The sequence below is a fragment of the Phascolarctos cinereus genome, unplaced genomic scaffold (genome assembly GCF_003287225.1).
Source record: "Phascolarctos cinereus isolate Bilbo 61053 unplaced genomic scaffold, phaCin_HiC Scaffold_5;HRSCAF=322, whole genome shotgun sequence".
Lineage (NCBI taxonomy): Eukaryota > Metazoa > Chordata > Mammalia > Diprotodontia > Phascolarctidae > Phascolarctos > Phascolarctos cinereus.
This window is the reverse complement of record NW_027555958.1, coordinates 267,455,907-267,469,496: the sequence shown is the minus strand read 5'-3', so window position 1 is coordinate 267,469,496 and position 13,590 is coordinate 267,455,907. Positions and strand designations below refer to the sequence as shown.

At 40.6% G+C, this 13,590-nt stretch overlaps 1 protein-coding gene across 14 annotated transcripts in view; it reads left to right on the top strand.

Annotated features, from left to right (window-relative positions):
• Nucleotides 1–13,590, top strand: part of RBFOX3 (RNA binding fox-1 homolog 3) — a 1,090,709-nt gene that overhangs the window by 868,894 nt on the left and 208,225 nt on the right. For 3 of the 14 annotated variants that reach the window (XM_078155839.1, XM_078155833.1, XM_078155834.1), the window contains one exon: nucleotides 1,240–1,305. The exons of the other annotated variants lie outside the window; for them this stretch is intronic. The gene's annotated coding sequence lies outside the window, so the exon portion shown is untranslated. The remainder of the gene's footprint in view (nucleotides 1–1,239; nucleotides 1,306–13,590) is intronic. 14 annotated transcript variants of the gene reach the window in all.

Sequence of the window (13,590 nt, the reverse complement as noted above, 5' to 3'; positions counted from 1 at the left end):
AAGCATGCCCACCGGGCTATATGTCAACTCAATTTGCATCTACTGAGTTACAATCACAAGAGCAGAGGTTGGAGGGAGCATTTCTTCAATTATTGAAAATAAGTTTTTCTCCATAATTTTGAGTAGGCAGGGAATGAAGCAAAGACACTGCTGACAAGTGGTCAAGGAAGAATCTCAGTAAATTCCCAAAAACAGATTACCCAGAATCATCCTCAATCAACTTAGTCAAGTCAGCTCAAAGAAAGTCTGGTCTAGTCAGAGGAGGAAGAGTGTGGATAAGCAGAGATGGGAAGAAGACAGAGGGTACTTGGGACTTATTAGGCAATTGCTAATTTATACAGATCTCCCATTGGCTGAGTTTGAGAACTCTGACAAGGTTCAGACAAGAGAGAGATTTATCTCAGAAAAAAAGTAGTCAACAGAGCAAAGGAGTCTGGGAGACAAAGTGAAAGAAGGTAGGGTTAGGGAAGAAGTTGCCAAAGAGTACAAAGTGAATAGAGGAGACCACAATATAATAAGATTTAAACCTAGCAGGAAACTTAGAAAGAATTTAGTCTAATCCTCTTATTTTATAAAGAAAGAAAATAAGGCCCACAAAGACAAAATGATTTGCCCAGATTAGCATATAGAGAATTCAAACATATGACTTCTGATTCCAAATCCCTGACTGGATTTCACTGCTTTGGGGAATCTTGTGGTTTGACTGCCTTGTCTCCTCCTCCTTTTCATCTTTTACTCGAGGTTGGTGTAGAGGGAATCCATTTCAATTTGGGGCCAAAGGGGAACAAACCCAGCTGAGGAGATAGGAGTCTATGCTCTTGTGATTGTAACAATAATGACCAAATAAAGGAGGAAAAAGTCATTGACCAAAATTCCCAACTTGCCAATAAGTTATCCTGGGCTGGACTTTTAGGACACTACAGGTTGATTCAACTGAGGGAATCTTCCCTACCTCAGAGTTGCTAATCTTGGTCTTCCAGTTAAGCCTCTAAATAAGGTTAGAGTTCTTCATGGTTGTTGTATACTCAAATGACCAGGGAGTAATGTCAGTCATCCTAGTCTTCAGTTCCCTGAGCCAATCAGACCTCAAAGAAAATTTCAATTGGGAAAAACTACCCTACTAGCTTGCATAAAGGAGAGGAATTGGTTAGGATGTTGCTCTTACTACATCCCGCCTAGTTCTGATGATCTATAATTTTGTGAATGTCCTTCTGCCTAATGGACTCATATCCCACCCAGGTTAACAGCATCCTGCCTCCTCATTCAGTGGATTACTTTGGGAAAAATCTCAGCTGAGCTTCAAAGGTATGTTGATCTATTAAGAGTTGGTAGAGAGAGTCTTTAATGAGCTGAATGAGAAAGCAGATGGATGAATAAGGGGCAGTTGTTCCTGGCTCATGCCTGAACACTATCACTTCTCATGGTTACATTTACTTAGTGATGTGACCGAGGGCAACTCACTTCACTTCTCTGAACCTCAGTTTTTCTCCTTTGTAAAATGAAGATAATAATACTTCTAGTTCCCAAAGTAATTATAAGTAATTAATTTTATAAACTCAAAAGCACTACATATGAGTTATTGCTTTACCATTTTATGTTGGCCAGAGCTCATAGAGTGTCAGACAAAATACCCAATGCCTTAACTAACTTCAAATCAGCAGAGCTTTTTCCCAGGTTGTCACCATCTCAGGACATGAATTTCTTCTAGGGATAAGAGTGAGGATATACGTCCTCGCTTCAGCAGCCAGCATTCTAGAGCATTGTCTAAGGGTCTTGCTAACCAAAATCCTTCCGTGTTCTTTGACTCCTTTACCTCCCTTCTACATCCTTCCAGTCCAGGGAGCTGTATCATTTCCTTCTCTTGTGTCTCAGGGGACTGAGCGTACTCTCCATGGTAATGATTGCTGATGTTACAGATGTGGATGTCACCAACCTGAGAGTGTGACAGCTCTGAGTGAATCAGGTAGGAGGAACAGAAGCAGGAACAGGAGCAAGAAAAGGGGAACTGCTTTTGAAAGGTGTTTGAAGCTGAGTATTTGGGGTGCATGCTGCAGTAGAGGAATGGCAAATAGAGAGAGCAGTAGTGAAAGTTTGAAGCAACTTTTAGTCAAGTTTTCCTAAGTCTGCCGCAGGCACTTCCTGGGGCTCTCTCTAAGCCCCCACAAGAAGCAGGAAGGTGGGAAGGAAAGGAAATATGTATGGGGAAGTGCAGAGGAGGAGGTGTGAGCTGAGGTTCCTAACCTTTTTTGTGTCATGGACCGCTTGGCAATCGTGGGAAGCCCATGCAATTCTCCGCAGAAGAATGATTTTAAATTCATAAAATAAACTACATAGGATTGCAAAGGAAACCAATTATATTAAAATTCAGTTATCACAGCTTTAAAAAATATCAAGTTCTCAGACCCATGGGTTTGAGGGAGAGAACACACAAGAGCAAGCCTGCATGTCCATGAATAGTGTCTGGATCTGGGAAGCCAGAAAAGCCAGCCTAATTGAGACAGCTAGGTGGTATAGTGGCTAGTGTACTGAGCATGGAATCAGAAATACCTGAATTCAAATTCATCCTCAGACACTTGCTAGCTGTATGACCCTGGGTAAGTGACTTAATCACTGTGTGCCTCAGTTTCCTCATTTGTAAAATGTGGATAATAATGACACCTACATCCCTGGGTTATTGTGAGGTTTAAATGAGATAATATTTACGGGTGCTTTCTTTAAAGTACTATGTAAAAAACCAGCTATTACTGTTATTCACTATTATTATTTAGCAGTCTGGAATTCCCTGACTGGATTTCACTGCTTTGGGGAGTCTTGTGGTTTGACTGGCTTGTCTCCTCCCCCTTTTCATATTTTATGTGAGGTTGGTATAGAGGGAATCCATTTCAATTTGGGGCCAGAGGAGAACAAACCCAGCTGAGGATGGAGTCTATATTCTGGGTATGCTGGGTGTAACTCCAAATATACTGAGGCCTCACTTGTGCAGCTGCTCCACCTTGAAGCTCAATGTAGCTTTATAAAAATAATAATCCATCCCTATGGCACAGTAAGATTACAAAGTATTTTTATCACAACAACACCATGAGGTTGGTAGCTTGCGTATTCCTATTCCCATTTTACAAATGAGGAAACTGTAGAGGTGAGGTGAGCTTTTTGTCTTCACATAACTATTAAGTGTTATAGTTCGAATTTTACTATAAACCTCATCCAACTCCAGGTCCAGAGCCCTTTCCACTATATTTCCTTACTTGGTAAAATTTTCAGTGTTCTCATTAGAGAGTGAGTTTGGGGTAAAGAAAGTAGAGTGAGGAAAGAGGCTGGTGGGGAGAAAGGAGGGTCTTGGGAAGTGAAGCAGGTTGGGTAGAGAGGCATGACAGGTGGGAATGAAGGATAAGAAAAGGTGACTGCTGAGAACAACAAAATAAGGGATAGATACATTATGTTAGAAAGGACACAGAGAGAGCATCTGGTCCAGCCCCCCACTTTTCCAGCCAGTGAAGTTCCAAAGCATCTAGGACAGAGGAAGCCTTTTGCCTACGGCAGCATCTTCTATCTGAACTTCTGCCTCCCCAGAGTGGTCAGGAAAAGAGGGACATCAGTAACTTGTCTTTTGGTCAGATGGCACCCTAGAGATTCCAAGCCTATCATCAAGATCAGCTTAGAAATTTTTTCAGAGGAAAGGTTTGCTATCTGTGCAAAGTCTCTTTGTTATTATGATGATGATGATGTGTGAGGATCTGCTATCAGCACCAACGACTTGGCATTGCTTTCTCCCCATAGTCGTGCTCCACACAACCCCACAGGCTGTGACTATCCCAGCATCCCTCTGTATACCTTTTTCCCTGGCACCAAAATGGAGCCAGATGGCATGGAGGCAAAGTACCTTCCCCCCTCTGGTGGCTGTCACCCGGAGAAACCGTTTCCATTGTCTCATTACAAAGCATCATAAAACCATGGAATTCTAGTCAGAAATTATCTCATGCACCTTAAATTGTCTCAGCGATCTTATAGTCCAGCCCACTGCTTTTACAATGAAGAAAGACACCTAAGAAAGAGGAAGGTACTTGCCCAAAGTTATACAGCTAAATTAATGACAACTGAACCCAGAATGCAGGGTTTCTCACTGTCAGCACAGTACACACTCTCCTACCCTATGATGTCTTGACTTAAGTGCTTCTCAAGTCTCCATTCACCTGTGTACTGAAGATATCCTACACCCCTCTTTTCTTCTGTCTTTAAGGTTTTCTCTTTTTCTAATATCTGCTTTAATACAGTGAATGTTTTGTTCAGGTAAGGGTGGGGAGTACCATGTGCTAATAAGAGGACAGATGACTTGCCCAAAGTAACACAGGCAAAAAAAAATACTAATATAACAAACGTTCATCGGATTATGGATCTAAAACTGGAAGGGACCTCAAAGGCAATCTAATCCAAACAATTTATTCTACATATATGGAAACTGAATCCCAAGGAGGTCATGAAGGATCTTCAGATGAAGTATTGGAACCCAGGTTCTCTGACTCCAGAGTCAGTCCTCTAAGTGCCTATCATATACAGAGCACTGAACTAGACATTAGGGGAGATACTAAGTTTACATATGACATGGATTCTGCCCTCAAGAACCTTATAGTATAGTAGATGGGAGAACTAGAATAATGACTCCAAATCCAACACCATTTCTCACTGGAAATCTCATTCCCATGGAATGAAATTGTATCTTTTAAATTGCTGTTTTCAAAGAAGCCTTTGGTGCCCCATAACTAGAGGACAAGTGCAATAGATATCTCCCCTTAGGACATTTAACATTTCATGAATACCCATGGGGCACTTGGTTTAAACATCTCATCCTTTACTTTCACTATATAACCACCTACCATGCATCTCTCCATTGTCCTTTTTTATGTCACCTGCAACTTTGTTTATATGGATGTTAGAGTGTTCCACAATTTGAAGATGCTGGATGTTACCAATAGAATGTTGGTATTGAAAAGAAGGCCTTTATGGCAGGGCATAGCTTAGGATCATTGAAAATATTGTGTTGTTTCCTAGATATAATCTGGCAAGCCCATTCTCATTTACCTATTCAATTGTGGTCTTAGCTCATTGATCATTGGAAGGACTCATCTAATTCATATTTACTTATGGATTGTTTCATTTGGCTGCCCATAAAACTGCATGACATAATCTGGTCAATATTCATCCTTCATCCACTTGGTTTTTCCTGTGTAGATTACAAAGCCATTCTCTCTTGAGTAGTCATAAATCACACTGAGGAAATATTAATAATGCTGTAGGGCTTGATGCAGTCAGCACAATTTCACTTGTAAAACAGAAATAGTAGGAGGACCTCACCATTTTTAAGACAAGTCTTTTTTTTTTTTAATTTGGACTCTTTATATGACATCTTCCATGATGGTAATGAACACATCTACCTGTTTTATGACTCACTTGATATTGATAAACAGAGGATTCAGATGCATTATAGTGTGATTCAGTGGTGTCAAACTTGAATAGAAACTCATCCATACATAAGGATCCTTGCAAGCTGTATATTAACTTACTTTAAAAATGCAATATTAGCTACATTTATTGTATCTTTATTTATTATGTTAAATATTTCCCAATTACATTTTAACCTGGTTCTGTAGCACTCAGGAGTGTTATAGGTTGCATAAGACCCCTGCATTTTGACATTTCTGGTGTAGTTGATAGAGGACAAGTCTTATAATCAGGAAAACCTAGGTTCACCTCTTGCGTTATGGAGTCATGGGAATCAATAAATCAACAAGTATTTATTAAGTCCTTACAAGGTGTCTCAAAGAGTCAGACACAACTGAAAATGACTAAATAACAAAAACAACAATAAAAATGTGTTAGGCACAGGACTGAGTGCCACATATGCAAAAACAGTGGAGGGTGGGGGTTAAATCTTGCCACCAAGAAGAAGATGACCACGGTTCAAATCTCAACTCTACCCTTTATATCACCTCTGAGGTCCATTCTAGCTCTGTCTATGATACTATAATCCTGTGATTTATGGTGCAAGACACTTAACCTCTCAGTGCCCCCTAGGCAACTGTATAAGGCTTTTAAGACTATAAGTGATATATATTGGTAGAAAGCATTGCAAGCTTTCTGTACCAATTAAATAATAGATTCAAACCCCTGCCCCCGCCCAATGGACACATTACTTACCACCAAAGGAAAAAAAATCAGTGTTGTGAAAAAAAAAATCTCTGGCATTACACCATTCAAGGAATGTTGGATGATCTTGATATGTACAAAGGAGGCACTTTTGTTGGAAGAAAAACCTTAAAGCTTGATTTTTCTCAAGGATGCTTGAGAATATGTGCACAGATCATTCTCCTAAAGAGTAAAGAAGGTAATTTCTGGCAAAGCTTTGTCTTCGTGGTCATCTTTTTGTTTCCAGCTTAATTTTCTTAAGTGCCCCCTTTCTACTTCTGAAAACTTGAGGGTAGTGTAAAGACTATTAATTTGTTTTGAAGAAATCTTGTTAGGTTCTTAACATAATTTATCTGCCTCTTTACTTTTTGCAATTATGCAATTTGGTTCATAAGCTGTGTTTATCTTCATGCTGATCTTTTCGATTATGCTCATCATTAGTACCAAAAGATAGGGTCATCAGGTATCCCATGAAATTATGTTCATTGTTGCCTTTAGATAAATGATGAAACTAATTCTACCAAATACTTTATTTACCTCTCTTCTGGTTTCATTTATAGCAACAATTGAGGTTATTCAGTTCCTGATGAACTTGCTAATGATTGGACAAACATTTCACAGAGGACCAACATTTAAATTATTGACAGCCTTAAAACTATGTAATTCTTAGCACCCTCTGCCCCCTTTTATGTCTCTGCCACCATCACTATAGCATTGGGAGGGAGCCACACAGAGTCCCTAGTGATGAGGTCACTGATGATGATGGTCATTTTATATTTGTATTTCTTTCATGGGTCTCGTGGCTAAAAAATCTTTTACCTACAATCAGGCCACTGGTGATGAGTCTTTCTGTACTTAGGCTGATCCTCAGAAAGCAAACAGTCTATTGGTAATACTATTCCTAAAGCCTTTCCAGATAGGTGACCATGCCAGAGCTTGTACTCCACTCTTGAGACCCCAGAATCATCTCCCATCTCATGATGAAGCATTTAAGGAGGACTTTTAGGGATGGTTGCACTAGGTGTACTAAAAAGAAGAATCTTTACATTTTATATAGCATTTTAGAGTTTTCAAAACACTCACATAGCCATTGTTTCATTTGATTCTCATAAGAATGTTTTGAGTTCAGTAGAACAATTATTATCATTCCCCGTTTCACAAGGAGCTTAAGTAACTTTGTCAAGAGCACAGTGAGCACATAAGATCATAATTAGTGAATGAACTAAAACCAGAACCCAGGTGTGGCTCAGCTCATTGTTCATTCTAGTTCTTCACCTGAGGTCCACACACTCTAATTTTAGAGAATTAGAGATGCCAAGGGGATATCCAGGTGGAGATATCCAAAAGGAAGTTTGTGATGTAGGTGTGATACTCTAGAGTTTAGGCATTCTAGATATGTAGATTTGGGAGTCATCTTTATAGAATCCAGAAGAGCCACGAGTTTTACCAAGAAAGGGGTCATAATATGAGAAGTCAAGAAAGAGCTTTAAGGAAATCTACAGAGTGCTTTCTACCATTCCCAAGATCCCTTTTGTATGCCTTTTGGCATACCTCCTCCCACTCCATTCAAACCTTTATCTGCCTTTTCTTGACCTAGAGCATGCTTATTCATTTCCTTTATTTTCCCCATAAAATCCTACTGTCCAAATCAGCTAAAATCAAACATGATGTATTACCTCTCCCATAAGCATTTGCATTTTTAACTGGGTATCTGAAGTCTTAAGAGGTATCAGCAAATACATCAGAAGGAACTTCAGAGGAAAGGCAGCTTTTAAGGCACCCTGGAAATCTTACCATATAAGTAGCTCGTTACTGAGAAAGGACCTAGAGGAGGACTAATCTCCCAGCTGCACAGTGCAAAGCTCCAGCTTGTTCCAACCAATGAGAAGCATAAAGTCACATTACTGTGTGTGCTGCTGCAGCACTTCCCAGGCTGACTTCCCTCTTCCACTCAACACTCTTCTCTCCACCATCATTGATCAGTGCATGCTATTGAACAATAAAATCATTCAATATGGTTTTTAAACTCAGATTTCTCCAAAGCCTTTTTTACAAGTTTTTTTATTATTGTTATTTATAGTCATCATCTGTTTTGGGTAATCCACAGTAATGCTTCCTTCTGTTACTGCAGAAATTTGAGTTTTCAGTGTATATCAGGACTTTCTGGGAGGGGGTTGACTCTTTAGTGAGGCTGAAAAAAGCTGGAAAAGTCACCTTTTTCTCTGCATTGCAATCCATGCTGCCACCTAGCCCAAAAATCCAAGAGGGAAAATAGTCTTCCCCTGTTAGAGTTGCTTATGGTTTGTAGTTTCTGCTTTGTTCCAGCATACACATCTCTTCTAAAAGCACATAGAAATGTTGGGGGAGGGGTTTGGAGGGAGAAGCGAAGTATCTATGAGAAAAGGGCTATGCTTGGCAAACAGAATTGCATCTCAGCTCTGCCTTGCAGTCTCTGCAGGGGGATAAATCATAGCTCATAGAAGCCAGCCTGGGCCTCCAGTGCAAGCTCCCCTGAATCTCTGCCCCTCCTAGCAGAGTCTGTAGCCTCTCAGCTCAGCTGCACTTGGATACTTCCATTCTTTTGGATTCCCACTGTTTCTCTTAGGAAAAAGCAACTGCCAGATGGGGCTGCCTAGTGGTTGTTGCAGGTTGTCTGAAGTTAGCCTTCATTCTCCCAAGGGAGTTATCGGGAAGGTTTTCCTACAGTCAACCCTGCATTACGAATCTCCACTAATCTGTTTTGTGGCCAATATGTAGGCTGCATGTGAATCCCTGCCTGATACCCCATTTTAACCCAGCCTTATCCACTCTTATTTCTGCTACTGCTTCTCTGCATTTACATGGATAACTGAGAGTTAACTGTACTTGTTGTACTAAGGTCTGCTCAAAGGACTGCTCTTTGCTTTTTTCTGGTGAATTTAGCAGTTACCCCAGCTAACACCTGGAAATTGTTCTTTTCTCATCACTGCCTTGGAATTTCTAGCTTCGTTCCTACTGGAAGCCTTTCTTCTACCCTGAAATTGTTAGTAATTTCTCCTTCCTCAGATTATCATAATCATAAATCTACAGACAGTTTTCACTTTAGTAAGTGGACTATTCAGTAGACCTGGAAGTAATGCAAATTTGCCCTGGATGTCAAGGAGGGAGGGAGGAAGGTAAGAAGGGGGCTACAAGCCCATGGAGGGAGGGGGCCAGCACATGGTTCAAGTACATATGCGGACCTGGCCACAATGAAGAGGAAAAACAGGAGATAGACACATAAGGACCAGACATTGATGCAGACACGGCAAGATAGGAGGACAGGAGAGGACCGACAACAGGTGGGGAGAAGAACAGATGTGCAGTACAGCCAGACATGTGAAGCTTTGCCAGAGATCTCTAGCTAAGCCCCTATTTGGTGGTGGTGGGGGCAAGCTTTCTGCATACTTGTTCTACTTTCATTTGGGGGATGAGGTTAGGGTTTGGGTTTGGGTTTGGGTTTTTTTAGGTTTTTGTTGAGAACAAGGGAGGTCATGGAGCCAAGGGGCAGGAGCTGAGAGAGAGAACACAGTACTGTACAATAAAGTTAACATAGGTACTTTTATGGAATGTAAATTTCCTTCAGAACTCTTTATGTAAAGTCAAATTTCTGTAAGGTAAATTTGTATAAAGCAAGAACTGTCTGTACTTACTTGTTTACATGTTGCATCCCCTGCCCCAAGCTCCTTGAGGGCAAAGGCTGGTTTTGGTTAGGATTTTTTGGTGGTTGTTTGGTTTTTTTTGTCATATGCCCAGCCCCTAGCCCAGTGCCTTGCAGATGGTAAGTTTGCAATAAATCAGAGTGCCCAATCAAACAGAGAACTTTCTTGCAAGCTCAAGATGTTTGGTGTGATTCCTATAAATTATAAAACACACTTACTGTCTTCCGAATACCTATCTCTGAATGAAACAATAACTTTAGACAACTTCCTCTAACTAAAAGTGTCTTTTAATCTTCCTGTTCTTCTTTAGAATCTGGAGGTATTAGGAAAATGCAAAGGAAAAGAAAAACCTGGCCAAGTGGTTAAGGCAAATGGTTACAACACTTGTTGAATTGTTCATTTGATTAGAACTAGGTAAACCCAGTCCCTTGGAGTAGCTGCCATAGAAAAGCATGAAACTCAACTGGGCTTCTTCTTGCACTGTTCAAGCTTCCCACATGCTTTGGCAACAAGATGTGAGGATTCAGAGACTGCTTACCACAATGGTGGAGTGTATGGGGTATTCAACAAGGACTAGCACCTCTAGTGTGAGGGTTTGCTAAGCCCTTTTGAAGGCTTTTCATCCCCCTTTGTCGTCTGCATGGCACTCAACTCTTACCTGTGGCTGTAAGAAACTATAACATACACAGTGACCCCAGTAAACCCTCTCAGCAGAGAAGGGGAAACCAATGAGCCTTGAACCCATTGGTGAGTTAGGGGGGTTATTAGCCCAAGCATGTGAAGACTTCCCCTGGAGAAATGGGTGGATGAGAAAAATTTATCCCAATGGCCATGAAGGTGGCTAGCAGGCACTGTGGAGTGGTTAGAGCTTGGTCAGACATCAAAGATGCCAAAATCATCCACTGCAACCTGGACCATCACCAGTCATCTTGACTTTTATCTTGCCACTGGACTTTGATGACTCTGAAAGGAAGAGTGAGACTAATGCCTTTGTATAACTCTTCTGCACTTAAATCTAATTTACACACATGAGTTAAGACATCACCCTGTAATGCAGGACTACACAACATCTTGGGCCACTTGTGGCCCACCAAAGGCTTTTGGGCAGCCCAGGAAAATGCAAAATTGACTGTGAAATTCCCTTACAGGAGGCCCACACAACATACCAGGATTTTGGGGTGGTCCACAAAAAATGCAGAGAATGTAAAACATGTTTGTACAACATCTGGCCTGTGGGCTGCATGTTCTACAGGCCTGCTCTAATGTCATTGGTCCCTTTGAAAAGGACAAAGAACAATCTCAGTGGTGATCGAAGCTTAGGAGCTGCTTTCTGGAGTGCTCTATGGAGAAAAGAGAATAAGTATGGGGAGTCAGTATTACTGGCTTATGGAAGAGCTGAGTCTGGGAAGAAGAGTATGTAGTAGAAGGCAGCAGACTAGGTATTACTGGAAAAAATAGTGTGAGCATCAGGAAATGAATGGTGAAGTGGGAAAAGCACTCCGTTTAGTTGTGGAGTCTAGCTTCAAGTCTTTACTGACATTCCCTACCCATGTAGCTTTGGGCAAATTATTTAAACTCCCTTGGTCTTAGTTTCATCATCTATGAAGTGGCTAGACCAGTGATGTCAAAGACAAATAGAAATGGATCCCTGAAGGCCGCATGTTGACTTAGAAAACCACACAGTTATATTATCTATGTTACATTGCATTTTTATTTATTTTGTTAAACATTTCCCAATTCCATCTTAATCTGATTCAGGCCCCAGTGGAGAGTTTTACAGGCTGCTTGGGGTTTAAAGGCTGGGAGTTTGACACTTCTGGAGTAGAGTACCTCTAAGTTTTCTTCCAGTTCTAAATCTGTGACCTTATCATGAGACCACAGATTACTTCTCAGCCCTGAGCAAGTAAACCTACTGCAATTCTCCCTTTTAGCTTTACCTTTCTCACCCTTGGAAATGGGGAGAAGTCTATTCAACCTGTTTTTACCTTCCCTCCTGTCTTGAGGCATCTTAGATCCAATCTGTCTAAATTATTATCATAATTATTACTAAGCCCTGGAACATCAGAGTAGAATTTCCTCACTATAAACTGGAAAGGAAAATCAATAAGCTCATCCTGGAGCCAAATGCAAATAAGTTCAACCCTGTGGAGATTGACATTTCCTCTTTCAACTAGCCTGGCATGGGGTCCTGGTGTCCTTGCTGGAACTGGTGGTGCTCTCCTTAGGAGCAGATCGGGATGGCAGATATGCTCCAGTTAACTGACCCTAGAATTTGCCTGCCATTTAGTGAGGTACAAAGGTGGTACTATGTCCTCTGCAACTAGCAGACCAGTAGCTAACACCTCTGGGCAGGAAGTCAATATTCCCAATCTCAGTGTTACTGAGTGTTAGCCTACCCAGTATATCCTATCTCTGCAGTGACACACACATACATAATCTCAATTTCTCTCTCTCTCTCTCCCTCCCTCCCTCCCTGCCTCCCTCTCTCTCTCTCTCTCTCTCTCTCTCTCTCCCTCTTTTCCTCCTTCTCTCTCCTTGTCCCTCCCTCTCTCCCTAAGGAACTGGGAGTAAATGAAAATAACGACTAACCCACAGCCTAAGATAAAGCAACAAATATTTATTAAAATTTTTATTGATGCCTTTTGTTTTTAGATTATATACATTTCAAATTTCTCTCTCCTTTTCCCCTATTCAGTAAGTATTCCCTTATAACAAAGATTTTTTAAAAGGTGGGTTCCCTGCCTTAGAGGTCTTTAAACAGAGGCTGGATGACCTATGTTACAGTGGAGATTTCTTTTTCATGTTGGTTGGACTGCTGAAATCCTTTCCAATTTTCAAATTCTGTGATTCTGTGAAGAAAGAGGAATAAAAACAGTTCATCAGAACTAACCTGCACAATGACTATGTCTGACCCATGGAACCCTGACTTTTCAGGAAAGGGAAGGAGGTGCATTTCAACTCTTCTCCAGGGCCAAACTCCTTGGTCATTATTAATTTCATAGGATTCCGTTTCATTTTATTGTTCTTTCCTGTTTATATTATAATTATTGTGTATATTGCTTTCCTGACTCTGCTTGCTTTACCCTAAATCAGTTCATCTCTTCCCATGTTTCTCTGAACTCTTCATATTTATTGTGTCTTATGTGAACTTTCATTCATAGGGACAATTTGTTTAGCTATTCACCAATCAGTGGTACCTGCTTTTTCCCCAGTTCCTAAGAAATCAAAACTTTTAAACATTGAAAGACACTCTTCCATTCTTTTTTGTTAACTTGCATTTTTTGTCTGGCAAAATCTTTGTAAAAGCATTCTGGGAGAGTAAGCGTAGAAAAATAAGGCTGGAGTTCTCTCCAGTTCCAATAATAACATTTCTTCCTAGTTTGTGGTATTCTTGTGGCAGTAGGAATTGCTTGGAGACTGATCTGGGTGATCATGGACGAATTTTCAGTGACATTTTTGCAATCAGAGAGTTTTGCTCTTATAATCCTGTCGTGATGGGAAGAAGCAAGAGAAGATAGAAATGTTGGGAGGTGGGAACATATCAAAGTAGAGGAAGAAGCAATTCTCAGCTTGTGACCCAAATAAAACTTTTATGGCTTTAATTATTTTGAAATGTGTTGAACCAAATAAAGTTTGGTTAACTTCTTTTGGGAGGGAGGAGCTACAACAACTTTATTGAAAGAAAAGTGCAGTGAAATTACTGAAAAGTTTGAAGGAAACTTGAGGGAAT